At 38.4% G+C, this 10,679-nt stretch overlaps 1 pseudogene; it reads right to left on the reverse strand.

Annotated features, from left to right (window-relative positions):
* Positions 1 to 5,778: 5,778 nt before the first annotated feature.
* Positions 5,779 to 7,294, reverse strand: LOC133772440 (serine/threonine-protein kinase Nek7-like; annotated as a pseudogene).
* Positions 7,295 to 10,679: the final 3,385 nt, after the last annotated feature.

Consider the following 10,679-nt stretch of genomic DNA (forward strand, 5'->3'; position numbering starts at 1 on the left):
AGGAGTGAACCAGTTGATGGAAGACTTCTTTCCCTCTCTGTATCTACTTCTTTCTGTAAATCATCTTTCAAATAAATAAAACAAATATTTTAACAAAGAGAATATAAAGATAATGCCAGACTTAGATTTAAAACCTAAGGCATTCATTCACACAGTAATGGTAGAGTTGACACATGAGAATGAGTGTCTCTTCATGTTTTACACCCTCCATGCCTTACTTGCCATGTGTTAGTCATCGGCCTTCATCATAACAGTTATTCTGATATTCAATGAGTCACAGCTATACCCTACACAACAGATATGAACCTTAGCCTTGACTCTTGGGGACAACAATTACAATACAATTTTTCTTCCTAGATACCATACCAATGACATTTACATGACCTGTATTTCTTAGCAGCCAATTTTTTGTAACCGTAGTCCCATTACAGATAATTTTTATATTAAATTTTCTGTATTGAAATTATATTTATGTTATGTCTCTTTATTAGATACTGATCATAACAGAATTCATTCCAGGAAACAGTCCTGTAAAGATGGAGTATGGAAATTAGTTTGGCCCTGACTTTTAATCACTCCTTAAATCTGTGCTGCAAAAATCTATTCTTTTATTAATCCTTTAGACTTAACTATAGTGTGGAGTCCATGATGGTGGATTGGGTACTAGAAGTACATGACCTGCAGCAACATCACAATGAACCAAGTTCTGGTTGATAGTGATGTAGTTAGTGCCAAGTAAAACACATGCATCAGGAAACAAATATTTATATTTGATCATTGTGGCAGTACTCATCCTTCATAAGGACTGTTGTATGGGGTGGATTTATTGGCCTCTTGAGCACTTACCAAAAAACACTGATAAGTTCACTCTCTTAACTCCACTCAAGTCACAGTCTGAAGAACAGAATATTTTCATGAAAATCCTGGAAAAGTCTTCCATTTCTTGTAGTCACAGGATTGAAATTGCTTTAAAAAAAAAAAAACAACACAAAACTGATCAGGTTGCAGAATTATGATGAGAGTTGAATTCTCAGCCTTGCTGTTTTTCATGTGAAAGTTATAGGGGTTCTTGATAAAGAGCAAGATAATGATATTTGGACCCAGATTAAACTCACAATATCGAACCCCTTAATCACTTTGTGATCCTCTTATAAGAAATAATTTGCAGTCAAGTGTCCAAGAGACTAGCTTTCTTCAGAAAACGCAAACATCACCAGGAGTGGAATCTTCAAAAGAAGATGATCATTCTCTTCCTGACTGAGTAGAGAGAGCCATTTGGTTACAACCAGATCTACTCAGTTACAATCTAGCATAATACAGTGTTTAGAGACATATTGTGTCTCAGGAAGAAGTAGCTTTTTTTTTTTTTAAAGATTTATTTAGGCCGGCGCTGCAGCTCACTAGGCTAATGCTCTGCCTGTGGCACTGGTACCCCAGGTTCTAGTCCTGGTTGGGGCACCAGATTCTGTCCCGGTTGCTCCTCTTCCAGTCCAGCTCTCTGCTGTGGTCCAGGAAGGTAGTGGAGGATGGCCCAAGTCCTTGGGCCTTGCACCTACATGGGAGACCAGGAAGAAGCTCCTGGCTTTGGATCGGTGCAGTGCACCAGCTGTAGAGGCCATTTGGGGGATGAACCAATGGAATGAAGACATTTCTCTCTGTCTCTCTCACTATAAAAAAAGATTTATTTATTTATTTGAAAGTCAGAGTTAGAGAGAGGAGAGGCAGAGAGAAAGAGGTCTTCCATTTGATGGTAAACTCCTCAACTGGCCACAATGGCTGGAGCTGTGCCAATCTGAAGCCAGGAGCGAGGAGCTTCTTCTGGGTCTCCCATATAGGTGCAGGGGCCCAAGGACTTGGGCCATCTCCTACTGCTTTCCCAGGCCATAGCAGAGAGCTGGATTGGAAGTGGAGCATCTGGGTCTTGAACTGCTGCCCATATGGGATACCCACCTTCAGGCCAGGGCATTAACCTGCTGTGCCACAGTGCCAGCCCCAAGTAACTTCTTTACTATAGTAGTTTGCTAGGGAGGTAATAAGAAAATGTACACTGGATAGCTTACATAAGAGAAATTTGCTCACAGTTCTGGAAGTTAGAAGTCCAAGATCAAAGTAAGGTTTGGTTTCTTATGAGGCCTCCTTCCTTGATTTGAAGATGGTCACTTTCATGCTGTGTTGTTCTTTCCTTTGTGTGTGAACATCCCTGATATCTCTTTGTCCAGTTTTTTTTTTCTCTTATAAGAACATCAGTCACTGGATGAGAGTTCATCCCAACAGGCTCACTTTATACCAGTCATTTCATTAAATTCACATTCTAAAGTACTAGGGTTTAGCCTCTTCAATATATGAATTTTGAGGATGCACACTTTATCCTCTAACACTCACCAAACAAGGACTGTGGGAGAATAGTGATACTGCTGTTCTTGTACCCTTCTGTGTCATTTTAATTTTTACAAACATGTTTAAGTTTTATTCACATAATCAAACAGGAATGGAGTGATAATGTCGAACAGAATACAAACATGAACAAACTAAATGCACTTCAAATGAAAAACAACCACACTGAATGGGGGAATAAACAGATCCAGGTAAGTTTGTATACAAAATTTTGATTGAGATCCCTCAATATGAAGCTAGAGACAACTACATACAATCAGTTATGCTAATTATGTTTGATTTTTATTACACTATCGATTAACATCCTAAAATGATATGTTTACATATTCTACAATTGAGGAAATTATAAGCTTAAGATGAAAATATAAGATTAAGACTGGAATAATTGCTGTTTTTCTTTCACCTATGTTTTATTTTCTGAATATTCTTCATTTCAAGAAAACAGATTTTTAGAGCAATGGTTTCTTCCAGGCTGGAAGTAAGAGAATAGCATTTTGAAATGACATTGCATCATTTAATCATGTCAGTAAGGAAATTGTCAGGGTCATAGAGAGAATTCAAATGGATACAGAAATCAGCCTGAATGTCATAAGAAACCAAATCCAGAATTTGAGTATTTAAATAGTAGCAGATTTTAAGTCATTGAACAAAGTAAAATTCTATAAACTCTTATTGACATAAACACATGCATAAATAGGTAGAAGGAAACACTCTTACTAAAGTAGAATGTCAGGGCTAACACTGTGGCATAGCAGGTTAAACTGCTGCCAGCTATGCCAGCATCCTATTTGGGTGCTGACTGAAGTCTTGGCTGTTCCACTTTTGATCCAGCTACCTGTTAATGTACCTGAGAAAGCAGTGGAGGATGGCCCAACTACTTAGATCCCTATACTCATATGAGAGACCTAGATGAGGCTCCTGGCTATGGCTTGGTCAAGCCCAGTCCTTTTTTGCCATTCAGGGAATGAATCAGTAGATAGAAGACACTTCACCCTTCCATGTGTGTTTCTGTCTGTCTGTCCCTCCTGTATCTCTGACTTTTGAATACAATAAATCAATCTTTATAAAAATATTAAAAAATATAATCAATGCAGACAAAATAATGGAGATTTAAAAAAATCCATTTAGAAAACATCATAGTAATAACAGAGCCAGACAATAATTAGTAATGAATACAAAGACTAGTGGATGGAAATTTCCTAAGAAGTTATTTACAGCTTCAAAGTATCCCACCACATGTTATTAATTACAAATACACCACTTCCAGCACTTGTTCAAAAGCTGCTCAACAGAAACGCTGATCCCATAGCTACTGTGGCTGCAGTAACAGCCAGTTTACATTTCTCAAAACATGTTCTGAAATTATAACCTTGTCAAATGACTTGAAACTGTATCCACATTCACAGGTACAGTGTAACAAACATCCTTTCACCCTCTCTATCAAGACAAAAATATGTATACAGGGTGGTCCAAATTTTAAAAAATTAAAGTTTCAATGCAGGAAGTGCTGGTACACCAAGTATCTTTTAAAAGGGTATTATGTTCTCAAAAAATCTGAAACATTAATGGGTAAAATGCACATACAATATAAATAAAAGTAACTTAAATATAAAAATTTCTGAAGGGGTCCAACCAGAACTTCAATATAATCTATGAATAAAAACATATGCTTATGTTATAGTGTACAATTATGAGTTAAGATGCATTTAAATTTATAAAGAAACTGAAATATAGTACTGTAAGATTATTCAAAGAATATTTGTCAGAACAGGCCATCAAGGAAGGAGGCACCTTTCTCTGAAGGGAGGAAGGAACCTCCACTGTGATATGGCCTTGACTAAGTAAGTTCAGAGTTGGTGAACTCAAGGGGCTTCCATAGCCTTGACAGCTCATGGCAAGAGCCTCAGGTGATTACTGACATCATAAATAAGAGTGTCAATTGTTAAATTAACAACAGATGTCATGTAAGATCTGTCCTTAATGTGTTTTGTTATGAGAGTTAACGGTAAAACTACTAGTCGAACAGTATTCTATATCTCGTGCAGTTGTGTGGGTGCAATCTGTTGAAACCTTTGCTTAGTATATACTAAGTTGATCTTTTGTATATAAAGATAATTGAAAATGAATCTTGATGAAGAGTGGGATGGGAGAGGGAGTAGGAGATGGGATGGCTGTGGGAGGGAGGGAGGGAGATTATGGGGGAAAAAAGCCACAACAGTGCAAAAGCTGTACTTTGTAAATCTACATTTATTAAATAAAAAAGAATATTTTTCAAATGTACAAACAATAATAAAACATAAAAGCTTTGAGCAATGTGCAACTTTAGAATTGACTATCACACCAGCCAAATCCTTAACCATGTTTTAAATGGATTTATTATACCACTTTAATGCAGAGATTATGAAAGATATTGAAACAAAACAAAAAAACTCTTTTAGTGTCTGACTCATTATTTGTCTCCAAATCTTTTCACATTTAAAAATTGAATTTTGAATGTATAAGCTAAGAATTTTAAATGCCTCTCAGTCAACATCTACATTTATTATAAATTATTATTATTATTATTTTTGACAGGCAGAGTGGATAGTGAGAGAGAGAGACAGAGAGAAACGTCTTCCTTTTTGCCGTTGGTTCACCCTCCAATGGCTGCTGTGGCTGGCGCATCTCGCCGATCCAAAGCCAGGAGCCAGGTGCTTCTCCTGGTCTCCCATGCGGGTGCAGGGCCCAAGGACTTGGGCCATCCTCCACTGCCTTCTTGGGCCATAGCAGAGAGCTGGCCTGGAAGAGGGGCAACCGGGATAGAATCCAGCACCCCAACCGGGACTAGAACCCGCTGTGCCGGCGCTGCAAGGTGGAGGATTAGCCTATTAAGCCACGGCGCCAGCCATATTATAAATTATATTTGAATGCTGTACTGCTAACAAAATACATACTTCAAACTTTAAAAATTCACAAAAACTTCACAATGTGTTCACCTCAATGTCTATAAATCACTAAGATGCAAACAAGTCATGTGTTCAGATAGTTCCTGGGTTTTAAGTCTATCCTGATACATGTCAAACTTCACCTTCACTATTTGGCACTGACAGTCTACTGAAACACAATTTATCAACAGTAAACCCTAAGTAATTCTAAAGCCATCAAAAACCATCATGTTTCTTTTACTCTCCTAACATGCAATTCAGTTATATCAAAGGCATTTGGGGTTCTCAAGAATGTGATTTATATATAGGTACAAAAGAAGCTTACATGAAAACTGGTCAAGGATTCAAAGCACAAAAGCTCTGAAATAATAATCTTAACACCCAGACAAGTGAGGAGGTATGATTTGCACAAAAATACTTTAAATTATTTTGGTTATATGCTTCAAAATACTGTACATGCTTATCGGCTTGTGGTGCACGAATGCATTCTCTTCAGTACGTCATAGACATAGGTGATGTCCAGCCACTTCTCCGGATCGGGGTTGATGCACATATTAACTAATTGCCGTAATTCTTCTAAATAGTGCTTTGAAGGCAGAGGTGGGTAGTTGCATGGTTCTATCTTCTTACACAGTGAGTATAAATTAATTTTGTCACCACAGAAAAGACTCTGGAATGCAGCCATGTCATATAGTAGACAGCCAAGAGACCAGATGTCAGATTTGAAGTTATATCCATTTTCACATATTCTCTCTGGAGACATGTAATAAAATGTGCCCACTAAAAAATGTGTAGCTGTGGTCTTGGAGCTGGAAAACCAGCCAAGCCCAAGATCACCAAGTTTTACCATTCCGGTGGCTGTAATGAACACATTAGCTGGTTTGATATCTCTATGCATGACTCTTTGAGAATGCATGTGTTCCAAGGCACTGTAGAACTGCACAAAGTACTTCCACAGTTCTCTCAGGAATTAGCCTCTTCTGTTTCTTAAAATGCTTTATCATTCTGGAGAGACCACTAGCATCTGCTAATTCCAAAACTATATCTAACACATTATCTTCAATAAATGATGCATAATATTTTTCTATTTAATAAATGTGAATTTACAAATTGCAACTTTTGCATTGTTGTGGCTTCCCCCCCAACCTCCCTCCCTCCCGCAGTCCTCCCATCTCCCACTCCATCTCCCATCCTGCTCTTCATCAAGTTTCATTTTCAATTATCTTTATATACAGATCAACTTAGTATATACTAAGCAAAGGTTTAAACTGACTGCACCCACACAACAGCACAAGATATAGAGTATTGTTCGACTAGTAGTTTTACCATTAACTCTCATAGTAAAACACATTAAGGACAGAGATCCTACATGGGGAGCATGTGCCCAGTGACTCCCATTATTGATTTAACAATTGACATTCTTATTTATGATGTCTTAATCACCCGAGGCTCTTGTCATGAGCTGTCGAGGCTATGGAGGCCCCTTGAGTTCACCAACTCTGAACTTGTTTAGTCAGTCACAGTGGAGGTTGCTTCCTCCCTTCAGAGAAAGGTGCCTCCTTCCTTGATGACCCGTTCTTTCTGCTGGGGTCTTGTTCACCGAGACCTTTCATTCAGGTTGTTTTTGCCACAGTGTCTTGGCTTTCCATGCCTGTGAGACTCTTATGGGCCTTTTATATGCATAATATTTAATTACATTTGGGTGGTTGAGTTGCTTAAGGAGGTCTATTTCTTTGATGCAATCAGCAAGTGCTTTGACACACATCAAATCAAATATCCGTACTTTTTTTTAAAGCTACCAGTACTCCATCCAAGAGACAGGATGCTCTATAAACTTCATTAAATTGTCCCCAACCAATTTTCTTTTCTATTCAAAAGTTGGCTAATGTGTTACAGCCCATATCTGGTCATAAGGCCTTCTATGGTTGGAACTGAGAAACAGAGGGCTCTTGCATTCCTTGTGATTGCTCACCCATGGTCTGAAGCAACAGCAACTTAGAATTCATAAAGTTGGGAGTTTCCATCTGTGAGGCACCCAGGGCAGGCAGGTGGCTCAGCAAGACACCACCCCACAGGGGCCCGCTGGGCTGGAGGTTGTGGCTGCAAAGCCCTGAACTGATTGGCCACCACCCACCATGCTGCCCCAGTGGATGCTGTCAGTGACAGTACACACCCTGTGCAGGGCAAGGTGCATCTGGAGCCTTCCTTGCACAACTCCAACTCCTTTGTGGCCACTACTGCTGCTGTCAGGAGTGTTGAGGCATTTACATTCAATGTGACTATTGATAAGTAATGCCATATTTCCATGTTGTAACACATCTTCAAGCATCTTTGCAGGGCTCAACAAGTGGTGACAAATCCTTTACATTTCTGTTTATTATGAAAGGTCTTTATTTCACCTTCATTCACAAATGAGAGCTTTGCATGGTATAATATTCTGGGATGACAGTTTTTTTCTTTTAGGACTTGGGCTATATCTTGCCATTCTGTCCTAGCCTGTAGGCTTTCTGCTGAGATGTCTGCTGTGAGTCTAATTGGAGATCCTCTGAAAATAATCTGGTGTATCTCTTTTGCACATGTTAGAATCTTCTCTTTATGTTTCACTGTGGTTAGCTTGATTACAATGCGTTGTGGTGAGGATCTTTTCTGGTCATGTCTATTGGGAGTTCTGTGTGCTGCCTGCACTTGGACTTCTCTTTCTTTCTCCAAGCCTGGAAAATTTTCTGCTAGTATTTTACTAAAAATGGCTTCTCATCCTTTCTCTCCATGCCTTCAACAACTCCTCAAATCCAAATGTTGTTTTTTTTTAAAAAATAGTATCTTGAAGATTTCCAACAGTGTTTTTTAAATTTCTAATTTCCTCTTCTTGTCTTTGGTTTGATTTACACTTTCCTATGCTCTGTCTTCTAAGTCTGATATTCTCTCTTCTGCCTCACTGATTCTATTTTTAAGGCTCACCACTACATTTATTATTTGTTCTATTGAATTCTTCATTTCATTTTGATCCCTCCTAAAGATTTCAATTTTGTGCTAGAAATTTTCTTTCATGTCTTGCATGGATTTCTGTAGTTTGTGTGTTTGCATTTGATTACTTCTATGTAATCTTATGATCAATTTTTGAGTTCCATTTCTTGCATTTCTTCTATATCATTATCTTTATAATCTAGTATAGAAGTGTTGTGTTCTTTTGGGAGCATCATGATGTCTTTTTTATTCTTGTTTCTTGGATTCTTGCATTTGTTGTTCAGCATTTGTGGAGATACTCTTTGGTTTTATTTTTCCTGCTGTGGCAGCTTTTATTGTTTTAGTATGACTCTGTACAAATTCAGTGAATCTCTAGAGGCTTGTGGTGGGTATAGCCAGAAAGCTCTGTTCAGTTCTCCAGGGTTAAGTGTGTGCCTAAGGTGACATACCCAGGTTTGGTGTGGTAAATCTTATCTTTTTTCAATCAAAAGGGAGTTATATTCTGTTCAGCTGAGCTCTTCACTTCAATGAATTTCAGTGCCTGAGTGCTAGATCAAGTGGGTATATTTGTTCTGTCCCAAGGCCAACAAAAAGGATTTATGCTCCCATGTAGGACCTCTGTCCTTAATGAGTTGTACTATGGGAATTAACATTAAACTAGTCTTCAAACACCAGTTTAGCTGGGAGCCTAGAAAAAGTGCTCAGGCATGCAATATTGTGAAAAATTAGTTCTAAGTAATATGGAAGCTGGAAAACATTATGCTGAGTGAATTAAGCCAGTCCCAAAGGGACAAATACCATATGTTCTCCCTGATCGGCAACAACTAACTGAGGAGAAACCTGTTGAAGTGAAATGGACACTATGAGAAACAGTGACTTGATCAGCTCTTGTCCTGACTGTTGATGTACAATGTATTACTTTATCTATTTTAGTATTTTTTTTTGTTCTAGTACTATTGGTTGAACTCGGTAATTAACACACAATTATTCTTAGGTGTTTAAATCTTAACTGAAAAGTGATCCCTGTTAAATATAAGAGTGGGAATAAGAGAGCGAGGAGATGTACAATTTGGGACATGCTCAATCGGACTTGCCCCAAATGGTGGAGTTAGAAACGTGCCAGGGGATTCCAATACAATCCCATCAAGGTGGCATATACCAATGCCATCTCACTAGTCCAAGTGATCAACTTCAGTTCACAATTGATCACACTGATAGGTCTAAGAGTCAAAGGGATCACACAAACGAGTGTCTGCTAATACTAACTGATATAATCAAAAAGGGAGAGAACGATCCGTCATGGGAAGCGGGATACACATCAGACTCATAGAATGGCTGATGTCCTAAATAGCACTCTGGCCTCAGAATCAGCCCTTAAGGCATTCGGATATGGCTGAAGAGCCCATGACAGTATTTTAGGCATGGAAAGCTAAGACACTCTGGGGAAAAAAAAAAAAAAACTAAATGAAAGGTCTCTGTGAGTGAGATCCCAGTGGAAAGAATGGGGCCATCAAAGAAGGAGGTACCTTTCTCTGAAGGGAGGAGAGAACTTCCACTTTGACTATGACCCTGTCGGAATAAGATTGAAGTCGGTGAACTCAAAAGGCTTCCATAGAGTTGGCAACTCATGACTAGAGCCTAGGGAGATTACTGACGCCATAAACAAGAGTGTTAAATTGTTAAGTCAACAACAGGAGTCACTGTGTACTTACGTCTCATGTGGGATCTGTCCTTAATGTGTTGTCCAATGTGAAGTAATGTTATAACTAGTACTGAAACAGTATTTTACACTTTGTGTTTCTGTGTGGGTGCAAACTGATGAAATCTTTACTTAGTATATACTGAATCGATCTTCTGTATATAAAGATAATTGAAAATGAATCGATGTGAATGGAATGGGAGAGGGAGCAGGAGATGGGGGGGTGCAAGTGGGAGGGAAATTACGGGGGGGAAGCCATTGTAATCCATAAACTGTACTTTGGAAATTTATATTTACTAAATTTAAAAAAAAAATAGGAAAAAAGACAAAACAGCAGTCCAGCAAATCACTCAGCCTCAATGAAACTACCAGCAGCCACACCAAACATTTTCTATTAAATCTGTTTATAATGAGATTTAATTTGATGGACATTTGTAAGAAATTGAGGGGACTTAGGGATGAAGAGCTATTCTCAGTGAATAGTAATGGAGGTGGAATGGATTACTTGCAGTTATTATCTAGATGGGAAATAAAAGAGCTATTGCAGCTAGATGCATCATAGCATTTGTAGACCTGTTACCAAGGGATGGTTATGCAACCTAGGTAAATTGTTCATCCTGAGTGTATTCTGAAGAATGAGCTGAATGTAAATCAGATTTATGTAAATCAAAAAAAGACTTTGTAAATTGGAAGAGATA

Source organism: Lepus europaeus, chromosome 13, assembly GCF_033115175.1.
Source record: "Lepus europaeus isolate LE1 chromosome 13, mLepTim1.pri, whole genome shotgun sequence".
Taxonomy (NCBI): Eukaryota; Metazoa; Chordata; class Mammalia; order Lagomorpha; family Leporidae; genus Lepus; species Lepus europaeus.